At 51.1% G+C, this 12,306-nt stretch overlaps 1 protein-coding gene across 3 annotated transcripts in view; it reads left to right on the plus strand.

Moving 5' to 3' along the window:
- Positions 1–12,306, plus strand: part of Pde10a (phosphodiesterase 10A) — a 508,658-nt gene that overhangs the window by 14,419 nt on the left and 481,933 nt on the right. The window lies entirely within an intron of this gene.

Below are 12,306 nucleotides of genomic sequence, written 5' to 3' on the forward strand. Positions count from 1 at the left end.
CAGCTTTTCTTCTGAGTGAGATTCTCTGGGCATCTCTCTTCTCACCCCTGGCCCGCCGGGGGGGGGGGGGGGTGGGTGGGTGGGAATGGACTCTGGCTTCTGAGTTTCCTTGCAGTTGCATGTTCCAAGTTAAACGTAGCATTGTGAGAGCACATGCGGTTCTTTGTTTTTCCCTTCAAGAGACTGGTCTGTATCTGGTAGGTAGAGGTAAAATAATGAAATTAATGAACACAAGCTCTGTGGCTGTCTACACGTGTATTTGAATGCCAGATTATCTTTGGAAATGTCTAGCACAGTTCTGCTTCAACTGATGATTTAAACTTTTCAGTTCTCCTCTTAAAGATTAGAAGAGATTAATTACTATTGTTTTACCTTCTTCCCTCCCATCTTCTGTAGGATATATATGTAAAACTGGGTTCTTTGTTGGCAAGGAAGATTTAACAGTCTGGGTTTTAATCTGGATCAAGAGAGAAAAGAAAATGAAATGTTCACTATCACACAGTCACATGTTTACAACATACAGAGCACCAGAAAATTGCAACAGGGCTTCCCAGCTCGTGAGGAATTTTCTGTCTCTATAGGAAGATCAGAATGTGCTGCGAGAGTTGGTATGGCACAGTTTTGTGGGGATCTTCCAAAGCCATGTGGAGGGTTCTAGAAGGGAGTGGTCTACCCCCTGGGCTGGTGTGAACTGAATCCAGGATGGCCTTGCACTTCCAGATGAAGAGCTGTGAGTCCCAAGGAGCCATCACCATGTTGGAGGATGTCAGATTTAACAGTCTATTTCTGTGCTATTTTTTTTAAAACTTTGCAGAGATTTAACTTGTTGATTAACAACTTTTATAAGTTCCTTTTTCCTTATCAGATTATGAATGGGATCCATTTCATGTTCAAATGATGCTTTCTTCAATGCACAGTTTTTATTTCACTCATTTTTTTTTTATAAAAATAGATGCTATTGAAAAAAATATGGAAGATCTGTAACAACAATGTCTTCTTTTGTGTCAGTCAGTACTGTAAGTTTTCTTCTTATACACGTTGCTCATTTCCTTTAAGTTTATCACTTTTTTATTGCCCTTAATAAATGGAATCATTTATACCATCAAATCTTTTAAACAGGTTTTCGTACATGGTAAGTGTCGTAAAAAAATTTTATGAGCACTTTTTAGATTTTGAAATAATCTCAAACTTGTGAACAATTTGCAAGTACATTTTTTTTCCTGAATCATGGCCTTGAATATTTTAGTATGTATTTTCTACAAACAAGGGCATTCTCTAAGTGCACCAAAATGCAACAACCCAAGTCAGGAAGTTAACACCGATAATGTCTCCATATCTAATCCTCAGTTTCAGTCACTTTAATGACATCCTTTGCTGCAAAAGGATCTGTCCTCAAACCACATGCTAATCTCTGGTCTGGAGAAATTTCTGTCTTTGGTGACTTTGGAGGTTTTGAAGATGATGAGCAACTGATTTTATAGATGTTCTTTGTTGGAGGCAGTTTTGGTGTATGCTTCTGCTAGCCTGGTCATCCCCATTGAGAGAAGTGACAGGGAAGTGACATCATATTGATTTGCCCCCCTATAAACCATGGTGCTCCTGTTGGCCTCTCGGGCTTCCTGGGACAGTGGCTTCCCATCTTCTTCATGACAAAGTGGCATCTTTCTCCTGCGATCAGTAAGGGATTCAGGAGAAGATGCTCTGAACTCATATAACCAGTCTCTTCCTCTTCAAACTTTCATTCATTCACAGATTTTATACCAGAAGCTGTGATTCCAGCTGCCAGGGGGAACAGAGGACTTTAGAGAGGGAACATGTGGGCTGTTTTCCAAGTGTCATTATCAACAGGTACAATTAGTGTTCAACTTGTATCCTTGAAAGAAAGCCATGTTCCAGTTCCCAGGTGAGAGTTCTTTATTCCTGTGGGCAGTGAGCGGACGGACAGACGACTCCGCTTAGGACAGGAAGAAGGTTCATCTTGCTTCCCCCACTGTCAGGGGTCAGGGATGAGAGGGAGAAGAGGAAGGACAGAATCCACTTTAACATAAGCCATGAGTGGCCAAGCAGCAAGGTTTATATGTAAGGCATGGAGTGGCCCCTGTCACAGATGTCCATGAGGAGGGACATGCATGTTCATATTTCTTTTCTTTTTTTTTTTAAGAGAGAGAGAGAGAGAGAGAGAGAGAGAGAGAATTTTTAATATTTATTTTTTAGTTCTTGGCGGACACAACATCTTTGTTTGTATGTGGTGCTGAGGATCGAACCCGGGCCACACGCATACCAGGCGAGCGCGCTACCGCTTGAGCCACATCCCCAGTCCTAATGTTCATATTTCACTTGGGGGAGAGAATGCTACATTATGATCCTTTTCTACTTTGAAGCTCAAATAGTCCCAGGTTTGGCCAGTAGGAGCCCCTTTGAGGTGGGGTCTGTGTCTTTTGATATCTCTCTGTCTCTCTTATCTCTATCTCCACAGAGACATACCGACATGCAAACTCATTTATGGCTCTATTGCTTCTGTATTTATTTGTATTTGAATCAGAAGTTCATACTAAGACCTCCATTCAGTTCAGCTCCTCCTGCTCGCTCAGGTTCTCTCCTGTCAGAACCTGTCACTCTCTTCTCTGATAGTGAGGAACCTAGCCGCGGCCAGTTCCCTGTAACCGCTGTCTTCCCACCCCGTGTGCAAACTCTCTGCATCCCCTCCGGGCTCTGGGCAAATATATTTCAGAAAATGCTGATTCTGCATCCGTTCCCTTCCTGACTCCCGAGTCGTTGGTACTTGATGCTCAGATGGTTTGTCAATAGGCCAGGTGGCCAGTCATGCAGTCGCCTGGTGGTGGTTTTTCTTTGCTTTTCCAAATTTTATACCACATGTCTTTGTCGTCTCAAACGCTGTTAAGCAGTAAATGGTAAGGACTTTATGGGAATGCTTCTTGGGCTTCCCATTTATCACAGCACTGGCCTTTGGGTGGAGATGGGGTAATTTCAGCAGAGAGACGATCCCGTCATGAGCCCTAATCCCACTGCAGCCCTGGTTAAACCCTTGGAAGATTCCCATTGTTCCTAGGGACCCCTTCCAAACTCCCTGTGAGGTCTGTGAAGCCATGCCTGCCCCCAGAACTACCTCCCCCAGCCTTACCTCAGTCTTTAATTAGTAGTTTTTGTTTTTTTTTTAATCAAGAGTAGATGTTGGAGATAGAGTTCTTATCACGTGGCTTTTCTAGCTCCTGAAGATATGATCTTATGATTTTTCACTTTGATGCATTAATCATCTTCAAAGCATTTTTAAGTTCTGATCTACCAGGAACCTCTGGTTAGACACGCTGAGGTTTTCCATGTCACTTGGTCAGAATTCAAGGATCGCTTCTACTCTCCGTCAGCCCTGCCACGCACGGTCCCTCGCCATGTGACATCTTTGGTCCTATGTCTCACTCTCCTCTCTGGCCCAGAGAAGATCAGTGTCCCCAGAGTCTTGGCCCACACTATAGAAATCCGTTTTGGGTGAGGGGCTTTCTCCACTCCTGAGGTGGGTGGCTATGACAGCCTCCGGAAGCTGTTCTGCATGCCATTGAGGTTCTCTGCTGGCGCTCACAGTGACAGCGGCTCTCCTTCAGGGACAGGGTTGGACATGGTGACTTAGGAATACGGTGGACACCCTTGTCTGCCTTAAGCCTGGTCTTTGTGCAGCCTGCTGCCATCCGCTTCTCCATGAGTCCCGTCTGCTCTTCTCTGATGGTTTCCCCAGAGCAGATGGCAGGAGCACAGCCAAGACCCACTAGCTTCATCTCGCGTTTCTGTGCCACTTTCTGTGTCTCTCCCATGTCACCTCCTGATCCTGGAAGTCCCCTCTGATGCTCTCACTGCTGAGCACCTGCACCGGATTCCTCAGTGTGCTTAATGTTAACATTAATTTTATTTTTTGAGAAAGTTAGCAGAGTTAGACTTTGAGGATTAGTTAGTATGTGAAGAAATCCGGTGCCCGTCCACCTGCTCATTAGGAGATCATGGGAATCGCTTCTCCTATAAGTGAGTGCCTGAGAGCTGGCCAGGCCGGGGAGACAGCCCCAGCAATCACTGCGATCTCACGAGCAGGACGGAAACCCAGCCTAGAACAGAAAGACAGACGTGTGCTCCCCAGTCACGGTCTGTACTGACAACACAGTGGTGACCAACACGCGTGAGGACCAGAGCCATTCATGGTGGCCGCCTTTCTGCAGCGCATCCCAAGTCAGTCAGCCAGCTCCCAGGACAAGCCTCAGAGCCGCCAGCTGTGGTCAGGGACGCCCCTACTCCTTCAGGAGAGGACAGTACTGTCGAGCCAGCTCACGCCTCCATGTCAAACCCAGTGTGACCTGGGACAACACGTCCATGAGGAGATGGAGGGCGTTCAGTCGTGAACGCAACTCAAAGCCACCAGCAAATCCCGCTTCTGGAGCAGCACAGTGTTCCTCGATTTGTCAATGAGTTAGGGTGGGGTGTCCAGGCACCCGACCCATGGAGGCGCACAGAGGCAACGTGGGGCAGGAGTGCAGTCTCCCCGGCCCTGGGGGCAGAACCTCCACTCGGAGCCCTGTGCACATCTTCATCCTGAGCTCATGGACCCGGTGTGCACTCAGACTCCCACGTGGCCTCCTCTGCTCACACCAGCCTCTCACCGTGGTCCCCACCTAAACTCAGGTCATCCCACGCGACCTTGGCCTCCTCTCTCTCCCGGCCCCTGCGTCTTCCCACTGCCATGGTCTTAACTCAGGTCCTTGTCACCTCTCCCTGGAGGACTGGGTGCCCTGGGCTTCTACACTTTCCGCGCCATCTCTATGTGGTTTGTTACAAAATAAAACACGTTTGTGTTTCACCCTTGCTAAACCCTGAAGGGCTGCCTCCAAGATGCAGCTGGAGACTCCCCACCTGTCACCCGCCCCCTCAGGCCCAGCTGTGGGCTCGTGCCCCTCTGCTGTCTCTGCCCTGCTCGGGCCTTTCCGGCGGGTGCACTTCTTTATGTTTTTCACTATGATTGATTTATTATTATTATCTTATTTAATTTTTAGTTGTAGTTGGGACGATACGCTGATTTCATCTATTCATATGTGGTGCTGAGGATCCAACCCAGGGCCCCATGCATGCTGGGCGAGCGCTCTCCCACTGAGCCTCAGCCCCAGCCTTTTGTCTGGTCTTCTTTATAAAGTGATCATTGGCTTTTCTCAAGCAGAGGTCCTCTCCCTTCTGCCAGTCACTGATCCCCCATTTGTCATGGTGGGTGGCCCTGAGGCCCAGGATAGAGTTTCAGGATATTCACGTCACTTCATTTGCCTCTCTGTCCGGGGTTCATGTTATGTATAAGGGAACACTGTTTCATACCGGCCTCGTCTTACCATGCTTGGTAGCCCTGTGCCTGGCACAGCAGCTGGCACACAGGAGTGCTCCTCTTCCTACCGAGGGGGCGTCGTAACCCGTCTCGTCCTCAGCTCCACCGGCGTTGCTCAGGTGGAACTGGTTGGGCCATGACTATTTCAGATGTATTATGCCCAGATTTCACCTCTACATCTAAAAACAGTGCACTCTGCCCGTGTGAGCATCGAGAGGTGGGATGTCTGAGGAGCAACTGGGAATCTGTGAAGCCTCATTAAATGTAAGCTGTTAGAACCCCAAATAGCCTCTGAGGCAGAGGTTTGGAGATGCCCAATGTGGGTGTGAAGACTACTTTTGCTTTCTCCTCACATGAGTGCACATGTGTGTATCTGTGAATATGTTAGTGTCCACATGTATGTGTGTGTGTGTGAGTAAATGTATGAGCATGTGTACGTATATGTGTATGTGTGGCATATGTGCACGTTTATGAGTAGATGTGTCTGTGTAAGAATGTGCACTTGAGTTTGTGTATGTGTGAGCATGTGTAGGTGTATGTGTATGTTAGTGCATGTGTGAATATATCTGTGTGACAGCACATGTATGTTAGCAAGTGTGTGTGAGCACATTTCATGAGTGTTAGTGTGTGAGTACATGTGAACATATATGTATGTGTGAGAGAACATGTACATGAATGTCAGTGTATGTGTGTGTGGGGGGAAACATGAATCATGATCAATGACTTGGAGAACTTATTTCAAAGGGTGGAAGGGCCGCCTTCCTCCCAGCACTTGAGAGACCTCCATCTCTCTAGGTCAGTGTATTTCCAGGCTCCTGGGCTACAGCAGTGACCACAGCTCAGGTGCACACACACCTGTGCTTCTGTTTGGGCTCACGGAGTAATCAGATTGCATCCACGTGGCAGGCACCGTGCACGGCAAGTGTGCAGGTTATCAAAATGTCCCTCTAGTGACAGTGCAGTCCAGGCCCAGGACAGCTGGATTGTGTCCACCAAGGTGTCTAGGAATAGTGCTGTATTCCATCTGGGGTTCTGGCTGGTTTTATGGGTGGGAATTTGTAGAGACGGTAATGAGGACCCCCTGACACGTCTGGCTGTTGGGGGCTAGATGTGACATCTCCACTGGATGTGATGGCCCACTGGGGAGGTCATGCTCTGACTGGTGTCCTGCAGGCACTTTATAAGAACACACACAGCTGATGCCCATCGCAGTGGTCACAGCCTGGAGAAAAGCCTTGGGCCTCATCACACCCTCTCCTGGCCAGCGGCAGACACCTCTGCAGGCTTTGGTCAGGACGTCCATTCACCTGAGTCATGCAGTGGAGCAAAGCTGGACGGACAGTCAAGTGGTGGGACATGACGGAGGGCTGGGCGTCCAGGTTCCTGCAGACGGGACGTATACTGAGTCACTTACATGGCTGGCCTTGGGGCCTGTGGGCTGCTGGTGCCCACTGTGTCCCCGCCCATGCTGGGCATCACATGGATTGGGAGTTGAGGCCAGTGGCCAGCTCTTCTGTGATGAGTCTCCTGATGTCTTCCAGGCCTGTGGCACCAATTAAATAAGGCCAAACCCCAAAGAATGCACAAGTGTCTGGTCACTGTCACTTTTCTTTGTGGTGAACCAACAACTGAGGCCATTTTCCTCGGGGACAGGAGGAATCAGCAGGGCTCCCACCTTGGGCACCTTACTTAGGGAGCCCCAGTTTCCCTGTGCACTCACACACCCAGGGTGATTATGGAGAGCCCCCTTAAGGATTCAAAACTGCAGGTGGAAAACGTCTAACATGGGGAGCGGCCAGTGACCCGGTTGGTGGCAGCTGTCCTGCTACAGTGCTAACTGTCCTGGTGTGTGAGTGTCCCAGTGTGAGTCCAGTGGGCACCTGGGCTGTGGTGCTCCCTCTGTTGCTCACAGATCCCCCGCCTCACCCAGGCCTTCCCCAGTGGAGAAGGAGTGAAGCTGAGCTGAGGCCAATCCTGGGCCTTTCCCTGTATGACTTGGTTTGGGTTGAAACACAGCCGTGGCTTTCTGTGAGCCCGTGCCCACCCTACAGGATGGGATTTGTGCAGCTGGGGGCAGCAGACGGGGCTCTGAGTTCTGCTGAGAGCTATCATTTTGTGGTGCAGTTTCCAAGCCTGTTGAGGGGCCCCCCAAGCCAACCCTGGGTAGTGGAGGGCCGTGGATCAGGGGTCCCGCTGACACTGTGGTGAACCGTTGCAGTGGGGTCTGTACTCTGCAGCCACTCGCCTGTCATAACATACACTGTGGCTATCTGTGGGACCCTCTGGGGACACCTAGCTTTTTTACAAGAGTGTTTTATTGGCTCTGCTACTGTATGAGGTAGCTCACCTTGGCACAGGTAGCATTGTCCCTGGGGACAGAGAAGACGGTTACGGACTTGAAGTCCCACACTCGCGCTCTCACTGTGCGGACTGAACAGGGCCATTCTTTCACGTGGTGGCTTCATATTCTTTCTGGGATGCTGAAATGTAGAGGGGACAAATTCTTTAAATGATGGCTGTGGGTGCTCGGCAATCGCATCCCCGCTGAGATGGCTTGGTGGGTGGGCCAGCTGCAGGCAGTGCTGGCTCTGAGTCTTCTTCCCCTGGCTGCACAGCTCCCTGCAGTGCCAGGGGACCAGGTCCCTTTATTCTACCAGGAAGCTCCCACCTGTCTGCACCTGTCCCCTCCCCAGGCACCCCGGGCACTGGCCACTCCTCCGTCCTCATCTGCGGCTTCTCCAGCCTGCTGCTCCCACCCCTGCAGGGCTCCCACCCCTGCAGGGCTCCCACCCCTGCAGGGCTCCCACCCCTGCAGGGCTCCCACCCCTGCAGGGCTCCCACCCCTGCCGGCATGTCTGCGGGCTGCTCCCTTCCTTTTAAACTCCTCCCTGTCTTCTGCAATCCTTTCTGTCGGTTCCTTACCTCCACCTTCCATGACTGCCAGGCTTCTCTTTGTCCTTAGTCTGTGATGGGCTGAAATTCACTGCCATGTCTAGGTGTGGGCTTAAAATCATCTCCTGTCTGGAATTCAGGAGGCCCTTGACCTGGAGGCCTTGTGTTTCCCTCTGTTGAAAGCCGAGTGCCACCTGTTTTCCCCTCTGCCCTGTCCTCCACTCTCCTCCTGGACTCCACCGATGGGCATCCAAGGGCTCCTCCCTGTGCCTGTATTTCACTGAGCTCCCAGCTCTTCTGAAAACTCTGTGATGGGTTCTGGGAGAATTTCCCCGTGTGAATCTGCGCTGCGTAGGGCAGCCACCTTCAGCAACCTCTCCATCGTCAGGTCTGCCTTCTGCTGATTCTTGTTCACGCCACCTGATCTGGTTTTGTGACTTTCTTTCATGGTTTCAGGGGTATAGAAGTTAACCTTATCTCTATGCAGATTACATATTTTAATATAAAATCCCAGCTTCCATATTACCCCCCCCACACACACACACACGAATGTTGGGTTTGTCATTTGTTATCTTAGTGGTGGCTACTGGGACTGGCGGCTCTGCTAAGGTCCTGAGTGCCCACCCCCAACTTCACTTCTGCCCGAAGGCAACCCCCTGCAGAGGATGCAAGGTGGACTGAGGGGATGGTGGACACACAGGCCCCCTCCAGTGGTCCCACAGAGGAGCACAAACTCACTGTGGAGTCTGTGGGGTGCTCCGCCACCCCTCTCGCACTCAGAGCCCTCACGACTCTCTTTTTGCTCTTTTCTCCAAAACCAGGGTGTTGGATAGAACACTCCCCCGGGCACTGAGTGTTGGGCTGGCTTTCATGGTTACTCTAAAGACGGCTAAACGGCCGAGATGAATCCTGGATGTAAATCATCGCGTGTCTCTGACCCAGTCCTTACAGGATGGGGGTTTCGGAGGGAGGGAGGGCGGTGGGTAAACGGCTCACCCTATTTTTAGGGTCATAAGTTTTCCTTTGACCTCACACAGCCAGAACTTTGGAACGACCCCTCTCCGATTCTCTTATCCCGTCCCCCCTCACTTGCCTCTCAACCCCACTCCTCCCAGAGACAACAAGAGAACACGGTCTCTGCCTGCCCACCACCGGCCAGAATGAGTAGCTCAACACTTGTTAGGAACGGCCTCCCCTCGGCTTCCCCTCCAGGACGATGGCACACATTTCACTACAGTGTATCTGGACGGTGCTGCCCAGGATCGGCCCAGGCAGAGTGTGGCCCTCAGATTCCACGGGTTCAGACCACACTCGCCCACGTCAGGGTACCTGCTGCTGACCTGACCCCCTGGCTGGCCCAGGACCCAGGGGAGGGACGCTGCTCTCTGCTTTCCTCAGCTGGCCCCTGAAGGCTGCAGCTCCAGTGGTGTTGAAGGAGCAGGAGAGAAACATCCAGAGAGAAGAACCCTGTGGTCCCGGGGCGGGGGGGGGGAAGGACCCTCCTTTTTGGAATTTAAGCCAAAGGGCAGCTATGTGGATGGCTCTGTTCTGTGGAGCAGGGCTCCTTTGGGTTCTCTTTTTGCTCTGAGTCCTCGTGCACCTTGTTTGTCCTCCACCCGGTGTGGCTCGGCTTTCTTTGGCAAAGCAGCGAGCGCTCAGGGACACCTGTGGAAGACACGCGGCAGGTTGCTGCTGGGGCTCTGCTCACCGAGCCCCAGTGCACCAGCTTCTCGATGCTCTTGCTAAGTGAGAGGTGGCTCTGGGAGCTCTCATTCTGGGAAGGTCGGAAATGCAGGTTCCAGGGGTTCCACGGGGCCCACAGCCGAGAAAGCCCTCCAGAGCAGACGTGGACCCCGTGTACTGTCACCCCCGGGAGCCGCCTCTCCTCAGAGCTTTTGTCCTCAACTCTGAGCAGGACAGAACTGGAGGAAAGAACTGAGGTTTAGATCAGGGTCTCCGGAGCAGCAGGGGCTTGATCTGAAGTTCCCCAAATAAATGGTTTTAAACTAAGAACAACTCTGTGTTCAAGACGGTTCTACTTTTGCATTATTGTTTGTCTCTGCACATGATTGCCTCCTTGGAAACTTTTCAGCAATTAGAGGCCGAGACTGTGTCTTGTTATTTTTTCATTTCATCCTCCTGGTGCCCGAGCACAAGGCCTGGGGCAGGATGGGTGAGCCCCTGATTAACAGGGAGGTCAGGGAGGAGTGGTTTGGGGCTGGACTCCAGTGGGCTCTGGAGTCTAATTGCCTAAGTAACGTCACTCATGTGAGCAGCCTGGCCAGTGGCTGGCACAGGGGCACTGGGACATTTTTGTAAGTATTATTAATCAAACGTGCTCCTTGGAGTCCCCTGAGCAGACTTGAGGTCAGGGGCTGAGGGAGCCTCCAACCCCCACCACCATGCCTGGAATCCCCGTGTGGCTCAGAACAGGACATTTCTCCTGCACCCGAGCCAGCCAGAAGTGGTTCTGCTGCTGTGGGGTCCACTCCTGGCCCAGCTCACAGCACTAGTGACCAACCCCACGGCTGGCTGGGACTCATCAGCCCCCCTCTGGGAATCTCCTGGCTCCATGTGCTCTGAGGAGGAAGGTCAGTGGTGACCCCTGCAGGCAGTCACCTTCCACAGAGGATGTGTCTGAAGCACATGCTCTGACTGTCCCAGGACTAGGATTCCCTGCTGGAGTGGACTTGCCTGATCATGTGCTCCAAAGACAGAAAGGCGTCAGGGAGGGCTTGCAGTTCACAGAGTCCTTGTACCATCAATCACATTTTTAAAATCAGGCGAGAATCACAAGAAAAGGTGGAATGTGGAGAATCTCACCACCCGTCTAGACAGAGAGACAGACAGACTGAGGACGACGGGTGCTGCCAGCCACTGTCCTGGGTTCCTGAGAATGGCTCCTGTCCTCCCATCAGGCTCCTGGAGACACTAGTCCCTCAGCCACGGCTGCAAAGAAGCCACAAAACCAAGTCCTCCAAATCGGGGCTTCAGAGAAGGCACCGTGAGATGGAGAGAAGTCGCCCAGTGAACAGCCGGTTCCTTTCCTTGAACTTCTAAAAATCCCAAGAAGGAGGACGGACAGCAGTGGGCTATTTCTCTTGTGTTGGACACCTGCTGCAGCCTCTGGACTGGCGTCCTGGGTGTGGGTCTGGAGCTTCCTGAGTGAGGAGAGGCTGCTGAGAAGCAGATGATGCTATGGTGAGGATTTGAGTAACTCAAAAAACACACCGTTCTGTTTTTTAAAAAATCAAATAATATCAGGCATTTCAAAGCTGGAAGGATCCAAACAGTTCTTCCCAGGTCTCCCTCCATCCTCCGTCTGTGAGCGGCCGGTTTTACAGCTGGGGCACAAAGCATCCAGGGTCTTCGCAGAATGTGCAGCTGTCTGTCGCTTTGTGAATTTTCATGAGTTGAATGTGCATTTCATGTCTGATAACCTATGACAACCTCACTGCAGGGATTGCCAGTTTTCAAATTTTTATTTGTTCTAGAACCTTGCTCGCAGTGCTTGTGAATAAGTTGACAGGTTATAGGTTCTTTAAACTCCTGGGTCTTGTGTAGTTACTGTTTCTTGTCAATAATTTTCAAAGTGTATATGTGCTAGGAAAAGACTCCCGGGCTCACATTTTAAGGGCCTGATCATATGTCCCATCTTGAAACTTTCTGATGTGTGTTTGTGCCTGTTTTCCCATAGTTTATGTATTGAGGGAGTGGATGTTTGTAGGAAGAGAAATGCATTGCCTTGAAGGATCTGTGCAGTGAGGCCCTGCAGCAGTGAGACAGAGCGGTGGAGGAAGACGCAGGAGGTGAGCGGAGGTGTTGGCTCACCTGCAGGGGGTAAGCTGACGGCAGAGGTCTGCAGGAGAAAGGACGGACTGCTGTGCGCTTAGGGAGGCTGAACTGGAATTGGTAGGAAAAATGGTAGAATATGGGGGCATGGCAGAGGGACCCAGTGCAGAAGTCACCATGAAGACCCCAGGGAGAGGCAGTGAGGCTCAGTGGAAGAAACAGAAGTGGAAACCCAGGGGAATATCCCCTGATGGCCC

This window comes from Ictidomys tridecemlineatus, chromosome 8, assembly GCF_052094955.1.
Source record: "Ictidomys tridecemlineatus isolate mIctTri1 chromosome 8, mIctTri1.hap1, whole genome shotgun sequence".
NCBI classification, from domain to species: domain Eukaryota; kingdom Metazoa; phylum Chordata; class Mammalia; order Rodentia; family Sciuridae; genus Ictidomys; species Ictidomys tridecemlineatus.